This window comes from Myotis myotis, unplaced genomic scaffold (assembly GCF_014108235.1).
Source record: "Myotis myotis isolate mMyoMyo1 unplaced genomic scaffold, mMyoMyo1.p scaffold_m19_p_14, whole genome shotgun sequence".
Lineage (NCBI taxonomy): Eukaryota > Metazoa > Chordata > Mammalia > Chiroptera > Vespertilionidae > Myotis > Myotis myotis.
In genome coordinates this window covers 6,860,696-6,885,596 of record NW_023416318.1, presented here as the reverse complement: position 1 = coordinate 6,885,596, position 24,901 = coordinate 6,860,696, and positions in this window count along the sequence as shown.

The window sequence follows — 24,901 nt, the reverse complement described above, 5'->3', positions numbered from 1 at the left end:
TAAAATTACAGCATAAATGTTCATTTATCTATTTCACTTCATGTCTTTGATAGTTTGTTTCCTATATTTTGGAGAAAGTCTTTTAGATACATCATTGCCAATACCATCTCCATCATTTTTATTTTATCAGATCATAATATTATGATCACTTATAAAGCTTTTCATCTTAAATTTGTTATCCAGCTTTCTTTTTGTTGCTCCTAATATATTTATAATCCTTTAATTATTTTTTCCTGAATAATTTTCATTTAAAATTTGTTTGCTTAAGCTACAAAGTATGGGATCTCATGTAGTTGTCCAGTCTGGGAATATCTCCACTTTGGTTCAATTTAATCCATGTAATTTCTTATGATTATTGTCATATTGTGATGTATCTGCCTTTTTAGTCCATGCTTTATATTTTGAAAATTTTAATTTACTTTTTAGTTTTTTTTCTTCTTTACTGCCTTCAACTAGATACAATGAACTGCAATCACCGAACTAAAAATAACTAGTTTCATCTCTATATATCTGATGTTTCCCCTAATAATCATATAGTAAAACCTCCATAGAACAGGCCAATTTGGGTGAGAGGGTATCCATTAAAGCCAAAGTTTGTTATATAATAAAGTAGGTTTTCCAAATGTGTATGTTAAAAAAAAATTGACAAATTAGTTAATTACACTAACTAGTTACATTTGTGTAATTAAAATTAAGTATGTATGAAAAGTATAATTTCACAGAAAAGTTCTTTATACGTATTATTGCTTATGTACTCATTGTAGTTTTGAGACTGAAATAAACAAGTATTCAATCTAAAGTTAAATAAATATTTTCCCGAAAATACACTAATTATATTAAATCAAACAAATAAACAATGTCCTTAAAAACAAAATTAAAATTTTATTAAAACAGAAAAATGTTTTCCTGTGTAATCATCTTGGGATGATGATACATCCAGACCCTTCTGCTGCGGCATGACGTTCATGTTCAGTGTGGAGGCGCTTGGTATAGGTCATCCTGCTTTGAAAAAATTAAAACCTATCAAGTTTTGCTTGATCTATTGAAGTCTGCTGTGTGTGTTTTTTTTTAATAATTAACTCCCTAAAATTATGAAAATGGGTGTAATGAAGCTGAATTCCATTACCTGATTAATTGTCACTAAATGTTATTAGATCATTGAGATGTGATCTAATCATTGGTAACTTTATTTTGGGGCATGTTGTTTCTTCCTCACTATCTTCACTCCTATCCCCATCTTCCACGGTCAGAACCTCACCTGCTCTGTCACTTTTAGTCATGATGTGATTCCCAGGGTCCCCTTCATCTTCTTCTGGCCACTGGAAAGAGTCTTCCTCAGCTACCTCTCTACCAATATCCTGTATTGTTCTGCAGTATCAGTAACCTCTAGTGGCTAGCTCTTCTAAAGCCAAAGCTGCATCTTCTTCATCAAGCAAATACTTCCAACCATTTGCCAGTGTTTGCCCTTTCACTTCTTCCATGTGACAGCAAATTTAAAAATTACCAATTTAAAACTGTAACTTTTAAGTTTTGTAGCGTACACTGTCCTCTTGTATTTCTTCATTATCTTCACCCTACAATACAACCATTATTTCCTCTAAAAACTGCGGTATATTCATTTGGTTGCCAGAATTATCCCCAGGTCCATGGGCTGGATAAGTGATGTTGCATTTTTTGGCAAAAACACACATCTAACTTTGCCATCTTCTGAACATAAATATTTCCGAACGGATGAGTATGAGCATTGTCTAAAAGCAATAAACACTTTGCATCTTCCGGTGGTACTCCGAGCTCTTTCCCTTAACATTTCCTGATTGACAAAGTCTTTAAAAGAAAAACCAGTTTTGGAAAATGTCTGAGTTGAACTATGCCTTTTTAGAGTTATAAATCAAAATGGGCAGATGATTCGTTATATTTTTTAATACTCTTGGTCTACAAGATTTTCCAACAATTACAGGTGTCAGTTTATTCGATCCATTGGCATTGACAAAGCAGCAACAAGATCCTGTCCTTGCTGACTTTTCTTCCAGGTGTCGGTTTTTCATATTTGGAGGCTTGTGTGTTTTCAGGCACAGAAGCCAGAATAAAACACTTTGGTCAGCATTGTAAATCTGAGACTGTAATAGCATTTTGCTATTTGTACGTTCTATTATTTTTTGCCTTAATGGTTCAGTATCTTCTGGTGGAGCTTGAAGCTGTGCTGTAAATTCGTTTTTTCATTATTCTGTGCCTTTTGTGAAAGGGCCAAAGCCATCCATCACTTGCTTTGAACTGTGTGTTCATATGATTTGCTAATTTAATTGCTGCAGATTTCAATTCAACTGCCCGGACTGGAACCCTACAAAAATGTTGTTTTGAGTACCACTTCAACAATGCTTCTTCAAATGAAGCTCCACGTGCCAATATTATGTTTTCTGGAATTGGTGTTTGCACCTACATCCCATATTAATGCAATATTTTTATTGTGTCTTTGTTTTTTCTTAATGTCTGATACCATTTGCTTTTTTATGCCATATTGCTCACAAACATGAGACACAGACTTCCAACTCCAACTTTCATATGACTTCTAATTTTTTTTTTATTTAATGTTAAATTAACTCTTTTCCGGTGGTCCCTATTTTAAGGTTAGGGTTACATGAATGTGTTTCACTATGCATACATAATTTTACATTTATACTGAATAGGTCTAGTAAAGGCATGCATTCACCAGTCACAGGGAGTACACACTGCACTTGACTGGGGCATGCCTTAGCACATGCCTGACCATCTGCCAGTGTGTGTTAAAACTGCTGCAGAAAGTCATGCCAGCACAACCACTTACCCTGGACGATGTGGTGTGATCACTTGCTAATTATTCTTCGAACATTGTTTACAAGCGATTACTCTTGAATTTAAATATGCAGACTATAGCTGTAGATATGTAATATTTATTTATGTCAGTGAAATGTTTTCTAATATGAGGTCTACCTGCAAAAATTTCTTGAATTAATAACATAAAAAAAACATGTTAATTTAATTATAAGTAAATCTTAGTTAAAAGCATTTTAAATTTATCAGGGTGTTAATTTTCACATATGACATGCAGACCAGAACTTCGGTCTGTTGAATCTGAAGTCCGTTCAATCAAGGTCCTCAAAGTCGAGGGTTTGCTGTTACCTTTATTTGTCCTCATCTATTTGTAACTATCTGTAATATTTCCCTAAACAAAAATGTCCCTTAGCATACACTCACCCCCTTGTTTCCCTGCCCATATGGAATTTTTGTTCTGCATAAGGTCTGAGAGCACGGTGAGGATCAGTGCATAATTCCTACGGGGCTTCTAAAATATTTCAGATGTATAAAAAGGGGTGAAAATAAAGATTTTTATAAACAAAATATTTATTTAATTTTCTGATTAGTTTTTACCACTTTCAATAGTAATTGAACTCATTTCATTCCATGGTAACGCTAAAAGTATACAGAAAGCAAAATGAATATAAAGAATAGTAGCCTAAGAAAATAATGAGAACCTAATTAAATAATGGAAATTTCAAATATACATGCTGATGCAGCAGGCAGCTAGTTAGATATTAATGAAAGAGAAGAGAGCCAGATATCCAATTAAATCAGATTAACTTAAAAAACAACAGCTTCACAGACACTCATCCTCTGCCCAAGGACACTAATCCCTAAGTAGGCAGGAGAGACAGGTCATTCTCCCGGGGTAATGGAGGGAGGGATAAACAGCGAGGGGAAATTCCTTTGCCGAGGCCTGCCCTGCACAAGCCAAGAGAGCCCCCATAATAAAGGGGAGGAGTCCAGCCTGGGAAAATTGGGGGGAAAGACCAATTGGATAGGGGCACCAAACCCAGGAAGATTCGGGAAAGGGGCTTGACAGGGGGAGGCACCAGCATATGCCAGGGAAGAGCCAAGAAGTAGATTGGATAATTTGAAAGAAAGCCTATCTCTTCCAAGCCCAAGGAAATATGATCAAAGCTTAACAAAGGCCGAAGACACTCACTCTCCCTCTCTCTCCAGCTGCTGCACAGGCCAAAGCACAGGTGTTGATCACAGGCCGGACAGGAGCGAAGACTGTGCTGGACTACTGGAGCCTCGGATGCCCAGCTAATGGCATGGCAGCTCTGGGGCCTGGCCCTCCTCCTGGGCTGTGGGGGACAATTGTAGGCCTGTGGCCTCCGAGGCTGGACTTCTCCCACAGCCAAATGGAGCTGGACCTTCTTGTCCTGGAGGAGGCATCGGGCCTGGTGTCCCTGGGGCAGTCCTTTGTTTTCACTCTAATAAATCTCCCACTATACCTCAAAATCCCCCATGCAGAATCCTGAACGCATTTCCTGCCATATCACTGAAGAATCCAGCAACATCTCTTCTGACTTTTAACATCTTATCCTATTTCATAAACGCCCAGATGGCTTTAGCTCTAGCTAGCCCTGGGAATCAGCTGGTGTTTAAAAGAGCCAGAATTTAAGTTAAATAATAGGGAAGAAAGGAGTATGTTGGTGTTTGTTTTGTTTTGTTTTGCACAAAGGCCAGTATAACCTGTTTAGATAAAATCTGTGGCTAAATACGAATCACTGATATTTTTAAAAGCCATCTTACTTGTTGCCTTTTGGTCATATTTAGTTACATTCTGTTTTATACTGAGATGTTTAAAGCAGTACAAAATTTAAAATGCCCTTCTGTGGCCTATCCTTTGGAATATTTTAACACCTTAATGACTTCACAGTAAACCATAAAAATATTTATACATTCATTTTTCAGACCATTTAGACTATGGGAAGTTCATAATAAAATGTAAAAAAAACCACAAATTGTGATTGCTAGAGCATAGTTTTGTGTGTGTGTGTGTGTGTGTTTGTGCATAATGAAGGGAAGGAAAAATGCTCTACCAAAGTTAATTCATACAGATAATCATAGAATAGAAGAAAGGGAAATAACTAATAACTTTCTCCAAATATGTTATTTATGCAAATCTCTTGATAAGATGAAGTAGCAACTACCAGCCTCAATTTGTACTAAGAAATAACTCTGAATTTAACAAATTTTCAGATCTGCTACTTTTTATGTCTCCAATATTTTCCATTTGTTCTATCATTCATCAATTTATCTTTTATCACCTGCATGATTAAAGGTGGATATTATAGTTCATCACGTTTATCTCATAGACTACTGGAATTGTCACAAACATCAAAAATGGCCTCATGTAGAGCCATAAATCGAATCAAGTGAATATTCAGAAAATTTACTCTGTCATATAAACACCAAAGCAAGGCAGTCTTACTTATACATAGATTAGATAGTTATGTAGGTTTATTTGAGAGGCACTTAGGAAAGATCTCTGCTAGGCAAGGATTTCACCCATTCTTTGTCACAGTTCCTGCAATTGAACATTTATACTAATAAAAAGGTAATATGCTAATTAGACTGGGAGACTGGCCAGAAAGGGCAGTTGGGGGCCATGAGGCCGGCCAGGGAGGGCAGTAGGCCGGCAGGGGAGGGCAGTTGGGAGTGATCAGGCTGATGGGGGGGTAGTTGGGGGTGAGAAGGTTTGTGGGGGGGCAGTTGAGGGTGAGCAGGCTGGCAGGCAGAGTGGTTAGAGGCAATCAGGCAGGCAGGCAGGTGAGCAGTTAGGAGACAGCGGTCCTGGATTGTGAGAGGGTGCAGGCCGAGCTGAGGGACACCGCTCCATGCATGAATTTTGTGCACCAGGCCACTAGTCTATAATAATAAAAGCATAATATGCTAATTAGAAAGGACATCCTTCCTGACGAAGCCAGGGCTATGAGGGAAGCCCAGGTCCCGGGTGCCTGATGGCAGCCAGAGGGTAGTCCAGGTCCTAGATGCCAGAGGGAAGCCAGTGCCAGCAGCCGGGGGAAGGAAGGCCTACTCTTGCATGAATTTTGTGCATTGCGCCTCTAGTTTATGATAAAAATCTTTGGCTTAAGACATTGAACTTTCTAAAACTCCCCCTGTGTTTTTTTATCCTTACCCAAGGATATGGTTTTTGTTATTGTTGTTTTTTATTTATTTTAGAGAGAGATGAAGAGAGAGAAAGAGAGAGAAACATAGATGTGAGAGAGAAACATCTATAGGTTGCCTCCTGTACACACCCCAAGCAGGACTGAACCCACAATCTAGATAAGTGCTCCAATAGGGAACTGAACCCACAATCCTCTGGTGCATAGGATGTTGCTCCTACCAATAGTCCTGGATATTAGAGTATTGGATTCTAATTTTGCTACTTATTCATTGTTGTTTACAGATAGACTGATTGTATTAACAATGATCAAATTCTAACACTTACTAAATATTTTTATGAGTGCTGTGGCCCTCTGATATTTGATGCTCATTGCTCTTTAGTTCTTTGATCCCATCCCCCAATGACAGAAACATTTATCCATGCACTGCTTCTGTGATTCTGGAATGCCTTTATTCTAGCATTACAAGTTTATTTTCTTGTGTGTGTGTGTGTGTGTGTGTGTGTGTGTGTGTGTGTGTGTGTGTTTGTGGTGGAGGGAGATGGCTTTGGTGGGGAGGGGGAGACACAAGACACATTTTGAAAAGTTATGTTAATAGAATTGAGGATATTCTAAAAGTATATGCTATAAGTGCTAAATAGAAGTATTTATACATTATATCCTTCTATTTGGCAACATTTGGCATTATTCATAAAGTGTTATTTAAAATTATAAAGAATTATTTAAAAATAATTGCTTTCTATTTAGGCATCACTTTATGCTCAGAGCTCTTCTGGGCTATCTTCCCATTTGCTTTTGACAACATATCTATGATGTTGATACATTAACCCTATTTATTTATTTATTTATTTATTTGTTATTTTATTTACTTTTATTTTCTTGTTAATCATCACCCCAGAATGTTTTTTCCATTGCTTTTCAGAGAGTGGAAGGGAGGGAAGGGGAGAGGGGGAGAGAGAGAGACAGAGGGAGAGAGAGAGAGAGAAAAACATCAATGTGAGAAAGACACAATGTTGCTTCTCACACAAGCCGCATCTGGTGCAGGGGGTGGAGGGGCACAGTGAACCCGCAACCCACATATCAAACCCAAGACCCTTTGGTGCAGTTTGAAGGCTGATGCTCTACCCATTCGGTGACACTTGCTAGTGCCTTAGGCCATTTCAAGATTAAAAGAAAAATTATTTATTCAGAACAATATATGACTAGCCAGGAAGGTATATGGCCTGCCCTGCATCACTCTGGAAGCCAAGAGTTGGAGCTGAAATTTAAACCTATTTTAATTTTAAAGTACATACCCTCTAACAATTTCTGTCTTGCAAAGATATTAAAAATAGATGTAACATGCATAGGGTATCCCCCCAAAATATATATGCACTTAACAGCTCAATTGATTTTTCTTTTTCTTTTCAAACTTAACCTATTGGAATTAATAATTATTCAAAGTGTGTATACATTTTTGGGGACACCTCTATATATTCTTGTTCATTAAAATTAGTTCTCTCATTCTAATTTTTGCATTAATATCACCATTATTTTTACCCTTAATATATTAATTATGGAACATTTAGAAAATTACAGAAAACTAAAATGAAAAATCAATAAGTATAATTTCATTATATATAACAATTATATGTTATTCTTTCATTAAAATATATCATCAAATATGTAAATATACTCAGATTTCCCCTTTCCTTTTTAATATTAAAATATAATGATGCAATCTTAAAATCTTTATTTTTATCGTTGACACTATTACAGATGTCCCTCATTCCCTCCCCTCCCTTTTATTCACCTCCACCCAGCCATGGGCGTCCTCCCTCTGGCCATCACCAGGCTGTTTTGATAACAATGGTCTTGTAGTGTAGTTTGATATACCAGGCATTGTGATACCTCCAACTTTGCTCTTCTTTCTCAAGATTGCTGAGGCTATTGAGGGTCTTTTTGGGTTCCATATAAATTTTTTGGAAATTCGTCCTAGATCTGTGAAATATGCCATTGGTATTTTAATAAGAATTGCATTGAATCTTCTAGATTGCTTTGAGTAGTATAGACATTTTAATGATCACCATTTGACCAACTTCCTAATAGTAATTGTCTGTCTAGAATCACCAGTGATTGTTGAAATTTAAGTTATTTCAATTTGGAGTCTCCATATGAACATATGTATTTGTGTGGGTGAAATGAAGGTTAGGACAGCAACACTCTGTCCATTGTCATAGTTTATCGAAGAGCACACAAGAGGCAGATAGAGGGTTCCAGATTTCTGATATTTACTCTGATAGTTACACAAAAAAACTCTACTTCAAGTAATAAAACCAGCTAATACCAACAGCAAAAGAATGAATGGGCTCTAGTCCCAACTTCTCCATACTAGTAATTAGCAGCAATTACTTTATCTGTGTTTTTCTTCAAAGCTATTTTGTTTTCTCCCTTAAGTTTCATCCTGAATAGTCCAGCGTGATTTTGAGTAAAACACCCCTGAAGATCACTGGGCCGATGTTATTTGAAAGTAGGAATCAGCAATTATCTTTTAAGTACAGAAAGTCATGGATTGTGTATTCTAGGAAGTCTTCATTCAAATTAGGCAAATTATGTGAAGTGTTAATAAACAGGCAACAGGCCCTTAATTAAACCATTTGCCAGTGATTATTTCTGTGAACTAGTGCTCCGTTTATGCATTGGCTTTATTAAAACCAGAGTAAAGCTTCTATATTTGAAGTCTGATGTCTTGTCAGTGGTTAATTTTTTACCCTGAAAATGATCATAGCAATCTTCCTTGTTCATGAGTGTAAATTTCACTTATCTGTGGCTCAGTAACTTGGGTTTTAGTTTTCTACCCAAAGCTACAAAATCGGAAGAGCACATATAAGTAAATCAAGCCACCAAGTCGTCAAGCAGGGAACGTCACACTCAGGGGGGTACTTCAATGCTTCGAGCAGCTACTCTGGGGCTCCAAAAAGAATTTCCCAAAGCTACATTTTCAGGCTCAGAGATTTCATGGAACATAAACCTTGACTTCAGAAATAAACTTTGTATTTTGAAAGCAAGCCACTTAGTATTTGTATAAGACGTTTCTGAGTTTTGTTAGGAAACAATTTTCGTCTCTTATTTATAAAAATTCTGTGAGATTACAAAAGTAACCTTTTCTGTAAAAGAACAGAAGCAATTTGGCCCCTTGGTTTCAACATTGTTGTGCTTGATTGGTTGCACAGAGCACCATTTTCCAAGCACTAACACAAGGGTGATATAAAAATGTTGAGAAATAATAATATTAATAATAACAGAAATAACTGATCACACTTGAAATATAAATCTTGATTCTGACTCAGTATTTGAAAGTGAGGGTCCTTAGAATTTTTGATTAATTTTAACTTTAAATCCTAACTCTAGAAATCCTCTCTCTCTCTCTCTCTCTCTCTCTCTCTCTCTCTCTCTCTCCCTCTCTTCTCTCTCACCCCTCATAGGGCTAGTTTTCTCCTAGATAATCAGCAACGCCCAAGGCAGCAGAAGACAGATTTATTACGTTTATCTCATCCCCAACCAATCAACTGCCAGCACAACCCTGAGCCCCCTGTCCCCCACCCACGGGTGTCTTGTGATTTTGCCCTATACAATCTGTAAGCCAGTGTGTAAAGGTGGGGGACTCAAAAATCGGGGTCTGGATAAGATAACTGCTGGACTTGACTTTTGACAAACTTTAAAATGGTTTAAAATGGAAAGTCTTTTTTAAAAGAAAGGGTTTATTAGGCTATTGTTAGTGGAGAAGCAAAAGAAGAAAATGAAAGAGAAGGAGGCGGAGGAGGAAGAGGAAGAGGAGAGGAGGGGAGAAAGAAGAGGCTGGTCTTGGCATGGATCCAAACCACCAGCAGCATGTGTAGGTCGGAAAGATAACACATCTGCTGTCCCAGAGTTTGTCTAAGTTAAACTAACAACAACTTTTCATTAAGCTCCCAAGAAATAAGATATGACTAAAGATAAGAAATGGAACTATATGATGCTGTAATAACGCTACCTTCTGAGAAATGGATATGTAAAAATGACAAAACTATTATTTATTGTTAGAATAACAATAAAGCAAGCTAATACTTCGTAGCACCTGAATACCAAGGAGTGAGATGACAGGTCCTAAGGCCATAGTATAAGGCAGAAGTTATTCGCTAAGCAAGGACTGCATGGCTTGAACTAATTATGGTTTTTGATTACAAACAATAGAAATTTACTTTGTTTACTCCTCTGGGGGTTTGAGATTGAGTGTCCCTAAAATTGCCACCCTGACATGCAGATTATTTTGAACTGAAATCAATGAAAGCTCAACAAACTCAAGGGGAGCTTTTCCTTCCCCCTTTCCTTAAAGAGATCCAGGTGTTTGGTTTTTGTATCTTTAAAAAAGTTAGGGAACCTTTAACTAATCACCTTAAGAATCTTACTCCCTAACTTTAGTCAGGAAGACTTCACACGTTAGGCTCGAAACCCCCCATCATGTGCCATTTTTTCTGGGTTTTCAGGCTAGGATTTTCCTGCCATGTGTTCTTCCTCCGCTACCTGTAAACCACCCCTTCTCACTTCTGAAATCGAATACCCCACCCCTCTTGTCTCCTTTGTCCAAAAATGGGTTATATACCCAATCTTGACTCACTACGATGTGCCTCATGGGAGCCTAAATGGAACAAAAGCCAGCCAGGAAGTAGCCCTGACACTGTCTTCCTTCAAGCACATATTCTCGAGGGTGACTTTTACCCATCAGCTTGCACCCACCTCTGCTTCGATGTCCTAACACTCCCTATGCACCAAGGAATTCAGGTATAACCTCAAAGAAACCAGAGGGAGAATGAATGGAAATTATCTTTTTGCCATCCTTCCAGAATGGGATTTCATACTAGAAAGTAGCTCGTTTATTTTTCAACAGCTATTTATTGAGCCCCTATTATGTGCCAAACACTGTTCTAAGCACTGGAGAGATATAAAAACACCAAAGCAGAATTATACAAACAGAAAGTTACATTTCTTGTATGTAACTGATGTGTGTGTGTTTTAATTCTCACTATATGTCAGGTACTATTCAGTGCATGGTAGTAACCCAAAAGAACCCTGAAGGTAGTGTGATGATAAGCATGTTTTACAGATGAGGAAACTGAAGCACAGAAAAGGTCCGCTCATCCCAAGGTCACAAAAATAAGGAAGGTAAACTGATGATTTCAACGTAAGCCAGTGGTTCTCAACCTTCCTAATACTGCGACCCTTCAATACAGTTCCTCATGTTGTGGTGCCCTCCAATTTCATTGTTACAAATTGAACATAATTAAAGCATAGTGATTAATCACAAAACAATATGTAATTATATATGTGTTTTCCGATGGTCTTAGGCGACCCCTGTGAAAGGGTCATTCGACTCCTAAAGGGGTCGCGACCAACAGGTTGAGAACCGCGGACTTAAGCCATTCAGACCCACATTCCACACTCATAACTATGAGCTTGAGAACTGAGTTTTGCATTCTTGTACATCCTCATAACTCCAAACTCCATCTCTGGCCAGGAGACTTTATTTTGGCTCCACATCCCTATATCCAAATGTTGTTGGATCTCTTCAACTGGATGTTCCACAGGTACCTCAAACTCAATTAAAAAAATTTTTTTATCAGTTTCAGAGAGGAAGGAAGAGGGGGAGAGAGATAGAAACATCAATGATGAGAGAAAATCATTGATTGGCTGCCTCCTGCACGCTCCACACTGGGGATCTAGCCTGCAACCCAGGCATGTGCCCTGACAGGGAATCAAACAGTGATCTCCTGGTTCATAGGTTGACACTCAACCACTGAGCCATGCAGCTGAGCTCAAACTTAATTTACATAATCAAAACTGAAGTCAACAACTATGTTTCCAATTTCACTTGGGTTTCCTACCTCAGGGAAAGGCATTCCTCTCAGTCTTGTGGGCCACAACAAAAATCTGCTTTTCTCTCTTTTTTCCTTGTCTACCTTTTATCCACGGCAAAGCCCTCATTTAGTCAAACACCAGATCCTGTTTCTTCTCTCTTCCTAGCATCTGCTAAGGCTCTTACTATTGGGCCATTCACATTTCCTGTTTGTATTATTTTAGAGGCCTTTAGATTTATTCCCAATCTCCACCATCCAGCCAGACTGACATTTGGTTGTTGTTTATAATCCTCACCCAAGGATATTTTTTCCATTGATTTTTTGAGAGAGTGGAAGGAAGGGAGAGGGCAGAGAGAGAAAAACATGGATGTGAGAGAGACACATTGGTTGCCTCTCACAGGCGCCCCAACCGGGGCTGCGGATTCAAACCTGCAACCCAGACACATGCCCTTGACCAGAAATCCAGGACCGTTTAGTGTGCAGGCCAATGCTCTAACCACTGAGCACATCAGCCAGGGCCAGACTAACTTTAATAAAACAAAATCTTATCATTTTACATACAGGTCACCATAGCTTAAGTATCAAGTCCAAATTTCTTGACATACCACATAAAACCACTCATGATATGGGTCCTATTTGCTAATCAATTTTCATGTTTTAATCTTTTCCCATCAATCCTACCAAACTCATTGGATGCAATCTATCGGATGCATGCTGGGTGTGCATCCCAGCATAGTAATATACCTTATTTTAAAAATCCTTCACCATTCCTTCATTAGGATAAAGCCTAATAATTATAATGGTCTCTGTATATCATTTCCTTTTTTCAGTTACCCAAATTCGGTTAGGTGCCTATTCTGTGCTTATTACTACTTACCCCTCTGTCTTCTCCAGACCACACTTTCCTTGTAGGCTGGGACTATACCTGGGTAACTGTGATTTTATTTCCCAGCCTAAGCCTACTATATAGGAGAGCAATTAAAAAAAAAAAATCTCTTGAGTGAATGAAAAATAACTACATTAATTATTTCCTGCCAGGGAATGAGGAGGAAATAAACCAATCCAAATATGGTAGAGAAAACGTTTTTAAAGCAAAATGTGGCCTAAGAGGTCTATGAAATTAAAACATGGGTGGGATCATAAATCTTACTCTAACTGGATCAGATCAACAGCACTTTCTCTTTCCATCAGACAAACTACAAAGCAACAGCCACAGCTACCTTTTCCTTGAAATCCCCCCAAAAAAAGAACAGTTTTCACTGCCTTCATTAGCTGGTTCATTGCACTAACAGCTATTAATCATTGGGAATACCAGCTTTAAAGGAGCAAGCAAGGTTGATCAGATTAAAGCACTTATAAACAAGACTTGAAACAAGAAAACAGTGGAATTCAAAATAGTCCTTAGTAAGTGATTCTGGCCAGCTAGGGATTCAAGGCTTTGGATAAGATCTGAGTATTTTATGCTGAAAGGGAATACCATATGAGAAAATAGAACAAAACCTAATCTCTTTCAAGATAATAAGGGTTTTTTCATGGTTTTGAACTCTCTGGTTACATGGCAATAAGATAAGTCACTTTATCTTTCTCATCTTTAAGCTGAAAATAACAGCATCTCTTTTGTCAATTGCCAGGGATGCTTCGAGGCTCAAATGAGGACCAAACAGAGAAACCTTGATAAAGTCCTAGGTGAGTCACTGTATAGAACAGTAATGGTGAACCTTTTGAGCTCGGCATGTCAGCATTTTGAAAAACCCTAACTTAACTCTGGTGCCGTGTCACATATAGAAATTTTTTGATATTTGCAACCATAGTAAAACAAAGACTTACATTTTTGATATTTATTTTATATATTTAAATGCCATTTGACAAAGAAAAATCAACCAAAAAAATGAGTTCGCGTGTGACCTCTGACAGGCATGTCATAGGTTCGCCATCACTGGTATAGAATGACACCAGGTCTCCTATTCAAAGACCTTGCTGCCTAGCTTTGTCTAGGGAAGTGAAGGAGAAACCAGTGATTCTCCATGAGTGTGTTACTACCCTGTAGAGTATGTTTTAGAGATCTGTTGGCAATGATGGGGGGAGCTACTGAAGTTAAGTGTGCAGAGGCCACTGACGCTAGTCACCCTACAATGAGTGGGAAATCTCTGCATAATTAAAAAGTTTCTAGCCTATGGCAAGAAATAATGAAAAATTCTTCAGCTTATGGCAAAACTTTATAATATCTTGATGTAAGTGAGAAATTTGTGTGTGATGAAAACAAGAACCTCCACAAACGGCCAGGATGCCTGGTTATGAGGCCAAATGAGGTCAAAATCCAGCCAAGCCCAAGTGCCCTGGCTCAGGGATGTACCCAGAAGGAAGGGGTGTCTTTTAAAAATTCACTCAGAAGGTGCATGTGTAATCTAACTCCATGGTATAAACAATTCATATTTTTGCATTGATTTACAATACATTGAATTTTCAGTGAAGTAACTGCCTTGGAAATCTAGGGAATACTGAACTTTGTTTTTTGAAAAATTTAACAAGATTTTTTTTTCACTATGTTCCAATGATACTCCTGATCATATTTGTGATACCAAAATCCCTGTTTCTGACAGTCTATCTATTAATGTATCTATTATTTATCTTTCTTTTGTATACGTATATACACACTTAAGTGAACACAATCTTTTTACTTTTCACCCAAGGATATATTTTTATTTATTTTAAAGAGAGAGGAAAGTAGAGGGAGACAGAAATATCAATTGGTTGCTTCCCTTATATGCCCCGACCTGAGATTGAATCTACAACCTAGGTATGTGCCCTGACCAGGAATGGGACCTTCAACCTTTTGGTGTATGGGATGATGCTCCAACTGACTGAACCACCCAGCAGGGCAAGTGAACATAATTTTTGCTACTCAATAATTACTCAGTTACCCACTACAAATAAATTGTATTTTCTTATCTCTTTTTTTAAACCCCAAATATTTATTCAAAATAGTCAAAAGACAAATGCTTTCCTACCTGGTTGCCATCAGTGAAAAATAATTATTTGTTCTAACCAAGAAGTGCAATATATTTCAGATAGTACTGGGATTGTGAGTGGATTTGAGGAAATCAATATGATAAATGGTATGCTAGAGCCTTGGCAAATAATATAGCACATTACCAGAGCTAAACTTTCTCCATTTATTCTTCCAAGGGTGACTACTTTTTCACTAGACTACTGCCAGTCTAGGGAAAATGACTTGGGTTTTGTATTTGGGGAGAAAATATTTTAATTCTGGAATATCACTAAAAAGAGCTCCATGAGACAGTCTTAAAGTAACTACAAAGCCCTATTTTTTTATGACATTAAATAGTTTTTAGGACAATTCTAAACATTGGGAAGAGAAGATTCACACTAAATCAATAAGAAGCATGTCTCAAATGCTTCTACTGTATAATATACAGGGCAGAGGAGGGGAAATCCAGATAAATAGTTAAATGGAATTAGTAATGGACTAATAGGAAAAAACAATGTTTACATTATATTAGAGGCTCAGTGCATGAATTTGCGCACGAGTGGGGTCTGGCCTGCTCGCCCCAATTGGGGCTGATCAGGCTGGGCAGGCCGGGGGGGAAGGGCCGTGGGCAGTTGGCCAGCCGACCCTTCCCCCAATCCCAGGGGAGGGGGGCAATGAGGAGCGGGGACGGCCCACCCTGGTCAAACTCCCAGTTGAACTCCCAGTGGAACTCCAGGTCAAGGGGACAATTTGCACATTAGCATTTTATTATATAGGATTGGTTAGAGACAACCTTTCTACTTCTAATCCAGAGGGAAGGACCACCCGCTTTTACCAGGAGGCACTCACAGCCTAGTGGAGGAGTCGTGTATCTACATAGAACATTGTGATATACTACCATGTAGGACATACTATAACCATACATACATAAAAGTGAGCGTCTTGATTCTCCTGGGGAGATGAGAGAGGAAGTGACATTTTAACTGGTTCTTAAAGGAGAGAAAAATGTAAGGAAGACTTCCTCAACATAGCGAAGAGTGTAGGAAAATACTTCAAATTGTGGCAAAGATAGCAGAGAGATTAAAAATTTCAATCAATAGCTTATTCTAGTAATAATAACAAATAAATATAGCAATCACTGTCTATATTCATCAAGAACTTACCAAGTTGTGTACATGCTATCTACTGTGATTAAATGCAAAAACCATAGTTGACAGAGTGAAAAAATAAAAGAGAAATAGACTTTAGCAAAGAAACTCAAAACCAGAGGGTTAGCTAGGTGGAACACATATCGCCATATGCTGGCATCATCTGTGAGAGAGGCAGGGTGAGGACAGTGTACAATACTCTGGATTATGTGTCAGGACAAGGTCCCTACAATTCTGCTTCTCAGTCTTTTTGGAGTACCAGCATATAAGAAGCCTTATGTGTTTGACATGGGTGGAGTGTCACTCACCTGTACTGATACGGTACTTGGTGGCCCCATGTAAAGAGAAGATTGTGAGCTGCCCCACCTGCTGGGAGGAGAGTGAGCCAAGAATCCCAACTGGGCTGGTGGTACCACACAATCTTGGGGGAGCCGCCAACACCAAACATCATTATTTCATTTAATGATTGTAACAACCAATTAATAATTAAAAAGGTTCAAGTTCCAGCTCTTCCACTTGTCACCTTAAACAATTTATTCAATCTAAGTCTCGGTTTACCTATCTGTGAAATAGGAATATTGCTACATGCATCATAGCATTAGTTTGACATGTTATCAGTGGTCAGCAAACTGTGGCTCACGAGCCACATGCGGCTCTTTGGCCCCTTGAGTGTGGCTCTTCCACAAAATACCACGTGCAGGCGTGCATGTACAGTGCAATTGAAACTTCGTGGCCCATGTGCAGAAGTCGGTATTTTGTGGAAGAGCCACACTCAAGGGGCCAAAGAGCCGCATGTGGCTCTCGAGCTGCAGTTTGCCAACCACTATGTTAGATTAGTATTAAATTGATTAGCATTAAAATAAGTATTATATTAATAAAAATGTTGAGGTATTCTCTGTTACTTATGTCCCCTTCTCTCTCCCCTGGGTATAGTGTGCCTCAGCCTTTATCTTTAATAATAAGAATTGCCAGGTCAACTTTAAGATGAGGAGTGGCAAAGCACATTTAATCATAGTACAGAACTTTTGGAAGGATGAGGAAGAGGATATTTCTGTGTTTTGTTTTGTCTTAAAGGGAAAGAATTTTAAAAGGATACAATGAAGCTATGAATATTTTTCTAACCTTTCAAGACGTGCAATGCAAATGGATATGTGTAGTCTATTAGGGTTTTGAACCGCTAAGCCTACTGCACAAGAGAGTTAATCAAGCTGTGGTTTTAGAGGGACTGTAACGCTCAACAGAAAACCTGGCAGATACTGGTGAGTGTGATCTCCTAAAGCTGGTAGCGGAAAATCGAGCAATAGTTTTAGAGACAGAGATCAAAGACCCGCGCCTGTACAATGGTGATAAGCAATGTGGCGGCATATTTTCAAGGGTTTGATTCGTTAGGATTTTCATTGCATAATGGAGACAATATTTCTTAGAATTGTTTGTTTCTTTGTTTTTGTTTCTCCAGTTGCTTCAAACTTTCTCTAAACTTAGGTAGGGTGATTCCAGGTAGCAAGATTTGGTTGGGAACTATTTTAGTTCCAGTAGTGAGAAAAGGATCATGGCACATGATTCGAAACAGCTTGAAATGTTACCAAGGTGTTCTGTTAATTACTTGCCTAAGTCCCACCCACCTGACATGTGACCACGAACTGGAAAATGAGAGGTTCTCTGCAGGGCCCACTGAAGTGTTTGGGGGAACTTGAACTATCGTTGATAACATGAAACAATGTTCATAAAACAGAAATCCTGATCTTCCTCATAATTTAATTGTATTATGACCGAAAGAACTGCATTATTTGTCACGGTTTTAGATTTACTTGATACATAGGAATAGACAACAGCATTAAAGCATTAAAAAGTGCAGCCTCGGAAGTGCATTGTGAATGGGATTAAGAGTTAAGCTATTCACAGCTGCAAATATAAAGAAAATGTCTTGCCTTTTCTTCTCCATTGTCACAAGATGAAAACTTCCCAATTATGTGGTAGTGTTTCCTAGGCATTTCTACTTCATTCATTCTCTTTGGCATTGGCTTCCTCATCCTAAATTTTGTCTCTTGTCTCAGAACCTAACCACTGATAGCTGCAGACCCACATTATCTAATTCTGCTTGGATTTTTTTCCTTTACTGTCACATAGTGGGAGTTTATATGTGGCCATCGTCTGAGCAAAGAGCCCCTGAGAATAACTGCTCCCTGGCCCGTATGTCAGGAAGTCAACAGGTGTCCTTGAGCAGAGCTGCTGCAATACTCATTATGGGAATAAGAAAAAATAAATGTTCAAGTTAAAATTATAGAGACAATGGTTACAAAAAGACTATAAACTCACATATATGATATATATATATATATATATATATATTCTAATTTTGTATACACTAGAATTTGAACAATAAACTCAATAATGTTTTATAAATATGGTAAGGCTTCATTTAAAATCTGCATTATCCTCACCAGCACTTGTGGTTTGTTGATTTATTGATGGTAACCATTCTGGCAGGTGTGAGGTGATAACTCATTGTCATTATAATTTGCATCTCTCTGATGAGCAGTGACATTGAGCATTTTTTCATGCCTCTTGGCCATCTGGCAAGGATGTGGGAGAAAGCGAACCCTCGTGCACTGCTGGGGGAATGCAGACTGGTGCAGCCACTATGGAAAACAGTATGGAGTTTCCTCAAAAAATTAAATATGGAACTTCCATTTGACCCAGTGATCCCACTTCTAGGAATATATCCTAAGAAGCATGAAACATAAATAGAAAGAATATATGCACCTCTATGTTCATAGCAGCGCTATTTACAATAGCTAAGATCTGGAAGCAGCCCAAGTGCCCATCAGTAGATGAGTGGATAAAAAAGTTGTGGTATATTTACACAAGAGAATACTAGGCAGCTATAGAAAAGAAGGCTCTCTTACTCTTTGAAACAGCATGGATGGATCTGGAGAGTATTATGCTAAAGGGAAATAAACCAGTAAAAGAAAAACAAGTATGACATGATCTCCTTTATATGTTCAATCTAATGAACAAACTAAACTGATAAACAAATAGATCCAGGGACATGGAATAGACTGACAGATCTCAGAGGGAAGGTGAGAGGAGAGGACTAGAAGAGATTATCCAAAGAATTGATATGTATACTAGAGGTCTGGTGCACAAATTTGTGCACGGGTCGGGTCTGGCCAGCCTGCTCCGATTGGGGCTGATTAGGGCCCTTTGGGGGCCAGGCCAGCTGGGGGGAGTGGCTGCAGGAGGCTGGTTAGCTGGCCTTGCCCCCATCAGGCCAGTTGACCAGCCACAGTGCACATCATTGTGACCATCGTTCTGGTCTCTTGGCTTGTATATATATATATATATATATATGATATAGATATAGATAGATTATGATATAGATATAGATAGATATAGATATAGATATAGATATAGATATAGATATAGATATAGATATAGATATAGATATAGATAGATAGATATGCATAACCCAATGACACAGACAATAGTGAAGTGAAGGCTTGGGATGGGGGTACAGGAGAGAGGTGGAAGGCATCAATGGGGGACGAACGGGGGCATTTGTAATACTTTTAACATTGAAGATACATTTTAAAAAATAAATAAAATAAGATAGCCACTTGGCCTGGAGGTCAAACCCTCCCTGGTATTAGCTACAACAATCAAGGTTTAACTATAAGACTGCGCACAAAGACCACTAGGGGGTGCACCAAGAAAGCATAACAAAATGTGGAGACAAAGAAACAGGACAAAATTGTCAATGGAAGATAGAGAGTTCAGAACCACACTTTTAAGGTCTCTCAAGAACTGTTTAGAAGCCGCCGATAAACTTAATGAGATCTACAAGAAAACTAATGCGACCCTCGATGTTATATTGGGGAACCAACTAGAAATTAAGCATACACGGACTGAAATAACGAATATTATACAGACTCCCGACAGCAGACCAGAGGAGCGCAAGAATCAAGTCAATGATTTGAAATGCGAGGAAGCAAAAAACACCCAACCGGAAAAGCAAAATGAAAAAAGAATCCAAAAATGAGAGGATAGTGCAAGGAGCCTCTGGGACAGCTTCAAGCGTACCAACATCAGAATTATAGGGGTACCAGAAGATGAGAGAGAGCAAGATATTGAAAACCTATTTGAAGAAATAATGACAGAAAACTTCCCCCACCTGGTGAAAGAAATGGACTTACAGGTCCAAGAAGCGTGGAGAACCCCAAACAAAAGGAATCCAAAGAGGACCACACCAAGACACATCATAATTAAAATGCCAAGAGCAAAAGATAAAGAGAGAATCTTAAAAACAGCAAGAGAAAGAAACTCAGTTACCTACAAGGGAATACCCATACGACTGTCAGCTGATTTCTCAACAGAAACTTTGCAGGCCAGAAGGGAGTGGAAAGAAATATTCAAAGTGATGAATACCAAGAACCTACAACCAAGATTACTTTATCCAGCAAAGCTATCATTCAGAATTGAAGGTCAGATAAAGAGCTTCACAGATAAGGAAAAGCTAAAGGGGTTCATCACCACCAAACCAGGATTATATGAAATGCTGAAAGGTATCCTTTAAGAAGAGGAAGAGGAAGAAAAAGGTAAAGATACAAATTATGAACAACAAATATGCATCTATCAACAAGTGAATCTAAGAATCAAGTGAATAAATAATCTGATGAACATAAAAAAATAAAATAAAATAAAATAAAATAAAATAAAATAAAATAAAATAAAATAAGGACAAAATTTGTCTTCATCAAGATCAGGATATTCATATATATATATATATATATATATATATATATATATAGTTATGAGGTTATTTATACATACAAATTTACATGTAGTTTGTAATAATATTTCAATTAATAATTTGCCATCTATATTCATAAGAGAGGCTAATCATCATTTCTGTGTGTGTTTTTGTAAATTTTCTAACTGACTTGCTTTTACTAGCTTACCTGGCAGACAGCTGGCTCTGAAATGCTTGCCTGATCAGTGTCTTTCACTTATGACCCTTAGAAGCTGAACAGATCCTCCATCTCTTTTCTGCCTTAAGATAGGTTATTTCTTAAACACAGCCATGTGGTCTAGCATCTGATAGCTACAGACACACATTATCTAATTCTGCTTGGATTTTTTCCCTTTACTGGTAAATAAGGGGAGTTTATATGCAATCAGAGAGCCTAATTTCAATTGGAGATTGTATGTGGAGGAAGGGAGGTTATGACAGCTTAAGGATTTATATTTATCCATGTCATCAAGTATCACATCAGACCTTGCCAAAACTTTAGCCCAAGGTGGGAACCATCTAGAACAATATTTAAAATAGTTAATTCAATCTTTTAATTTAATTATTTGTGTTTGATAGCCCTTTTTTTTCTGTAAGGGAGGAACTGAAACGTTCTGAGCACTAGCAAGGGCAAAGATAAAGTCGAAAGTCATGACTCCTAAGTGAAATGGTCAGATGGTTTATTTTTATTAGAACTGCTACTTGGCCTTGAAATGAGATGTGAGCTTGTGCTAGACCTACAGATTGCCAGACAGGTGTTGTGAAAATGTATGATGCATTCTGAATACATAGGAGGGTAGAATTTCAATAAGAGACCAAGAGATTGCTGGGGGATAAGACTTCGTGGATGTAGAAATTCAAGAGCTCAATGAGGTTAAAATAATTTCAGTAAATGTGCGGGATGCGAGAAAGGAAAGGAGGCTGTTTTATAAGAAATGATCACGCTGAGTAAGATCCAAGTTTCCTTGAGGTGAAGCCCAAATAACGTGGCAGTGAGAAAAAACAATGAGGGCGAGATGTTACTGAATTTTCAACCTGAATGATGATGAGGTCAAGATTTGGGTGAGTTAACAGTGTATTGCTGAGGAAATTACGAATAGAATGGGGAAGAAAATAGAAAGGTTATCATGGTTATTGACTAAATTGTTGAGGTCACCAGTTAGAATAAACAAAACTTGGCCTGGGTTTGAAAAGAGGAAAGAGTGTTGAACAATGTTATAGGTTAGTGCACTGAATTGACACTTTATGCAAAGAAACAAGTTCTGTTTTTGTCCTAGGATGTGAAAAAATAGTCTCTATCTACTAGATATTTCCAAGGGAAAAAGCATGTGAATTTTAGGATGCTTAGCTTCAGTTAATGTAGAGATATATTCTCCATGGATTCTAATACATTTTTGCAGGTAACAATGTGTTAATAGCCTTTGTTTAATTATTGAATGGTTTATGTATGTATGTTAGACATTCTTCATATCAAATACCTCTAATTTCAGTTTCCCTCTTCCCTGTAGATACACTCTTATCAACAGGAAATTGAGTAATATAGAAGTTAGAATTTCAACTATAAATTTTATAGTCAACTACACTGATTTCTACAATTTTAAGGGTAAGTGATTGTATATTTGATCTTGGTGGTACTGCGGTTTATCATTCACAAGTGTCATTGTTCTCACTAATGGAACTAGGTGGTTGTACTGCCGGGGTCCAACCCCAGCGGGTCCAGGGGTCCCCAAAAGGTGTGGACGGAGTCGGCGAAGAAGGAATGACACGGAGACAGCATTCAGTTGATCAGCAGCCTAGCCAGGATCCAGCCAGGATCTCCAGCCAAGTTCTGTTCAGGATCTCCAGCGAAGTTCTGGTTAGGATCTCCAGCCAGGTTCTGTGTCCATGTTCTCTTGCTAGGTTCTCCAGCGAGGTTCTCCAGGTTCTCCAGCCAGGTTCAGTCACCAGGTTCTAGTCAGGTTCTCTTGCCATGTTCTATCCAGGTTCTGTAGCCAGGTTCTGTCTCTAGGTTCTTCAGCCAGGTTCTCTCGCTAGGTTCTGTCTCTAGGTTCTGTTGCCAGTTTCTGTCCAGGATTTTTTGCCATGTTCTCTCCAGCGAAGTTCTTCTGTCTCTAGGTTCTGTGTAGGTTCTGTCTTCTAAGTTCTGTCTTGTTACATCTGTATTTATACCAGTTGATTCCAATCCTATCAATCTCTATTCCAAAGGTTAGGGCGTTTCTTATCTCCATTCCAGGGAGTAAAGATTATGTAGCTTAAGCATGATTGTTCGTAGTTAAAATGATTAATTACCTGCCTGGCACTTAGTTAAGAGGTTTTATTCCCTCCCTAACTTCAGGGGAAAATCCCTACCTGGGGATTGAACCTTTCTCGGAGAGGTGACCTTGGTTAAAACACAGCGCCAAGAAGGTGAGCAAACATATTAAGAACAGTATGCCATATATGCCAGGTCCCTTGAAACAGCAAGGATGGACTGGCTCCTGGCATTGTACTTCTATTATCTTTCCTTATTTTTCTTTAACCTAGGGAATTAGTAATTCCCAGTAATATTATAAAATTATTGTTTCTTTTATATTTTATTCTGTGGAAAATAATAATTAGAAAACATCAACAACTCAATAATTACTTTAGGTCTCTTTAAACTCTTATTTGGAATTAATCATTGGGATATTTGAGTCATCCATAAATTAATCTTAAGAAATAATATCTATTTTCTAATATAAACAATTAGATTAAGCAATTGTTCAAAAATATGCCTAAAAATACTAAAAACATTTAGGGTCAATATAGATTATTTAAAATATCATTTGAAAAAAATTAGAATTTTAAAATTATATTTAAAAGAATCATTGCAAAATAAAAAATGTGGGGGTGAAGAACAAGTGAAAGAAATGGGCATTCTTTCTTTACACTCTGTAAAATATATTGTATGTGGTAAGATTGCACTTAAACCAAGGGTTTCAGCTAATCACATTAATCATTTGGTAGCAGTAATCTTTTATTTTCTTGATAATTCTATTGATATAAAATGATTTTCAACTTTTCAAAGAATATTTGTAAGTACATTGAAACTGAGAATTGAAAATTTTAAAGCTTAAAATGTTTAGTATAATTAATTATCAATAGAAGCATTATACTGTAGCTAGTACAACATAGCACTGGACTTGGAATTAAAGTATGGGAATAAGTAGTGATTCATACCCTTATTGAGTAGGTAACATTGGGTCAATCGCATTTACCTCAATTCTTTAATTTTCTTGTTAAGCAATATGGGAATAAAAACATTAGCCTCTTAGTAAGAAGATTGGTTGAGAAAATACATTCACAAGCACACACAATTTCTCCAAACCAATGACTTCATTATTATTAGGTGACTCAATATGAATCTGAAAAGGATACATACTATGTGATCATAGAGAAAAATGATATTTATATATTTGATATTCTTCTATAAGAAATAGGACAGACATAATTTTTGTAAAGTTTCTGTGGCAATTGAAAAAATGATTAGCATACTGCATATAAAATATATTTGGCTTTTAAAATAAATTTGTATACTTTTGACACCATTTGTATGCTGTTAGTTTGAATATTGCTGTAAGTAAAATGTGATCAAGAAAGGAAGCTGGATCTTATAATTATTTCAGTTGACAACTATAAAGATGACAAATGAGATGACATTTACCAATAATAAAGGTTGCAATTATAAAAGGCAATTTCATAAGTGCCAAAACACTATTGAGAACTATATCAATACTTACTTACTTCAATATTCATAGACATTTGTTCTTCTTGAGAAAATTTATTTTTATCTGTGTAATTTAGACTACTTTATTTAATTATCATTTATTTATAGTTAGAGAAGGCCACATTCTTTCTTTACTTCATTGCTATTTATTTTTAGTGGAAATTTCCCCTAGAATTAATGCTTCAGGATTGGTTGGGTCAGAGGATATAGTATTTTAGTCTTAGCATTCATTAAGCATACTTCAGAAACTGCTGGAACACATAGAACTGTAGTCTGTTTCAATCCATTAATGCTTGATTCTTGGACAGACTAATGCATATGTCTTCTTAGTTGAAGTCTTAAAATCCCAGTATAGTTGAATAAGAGAATGTCCTTAGTATTT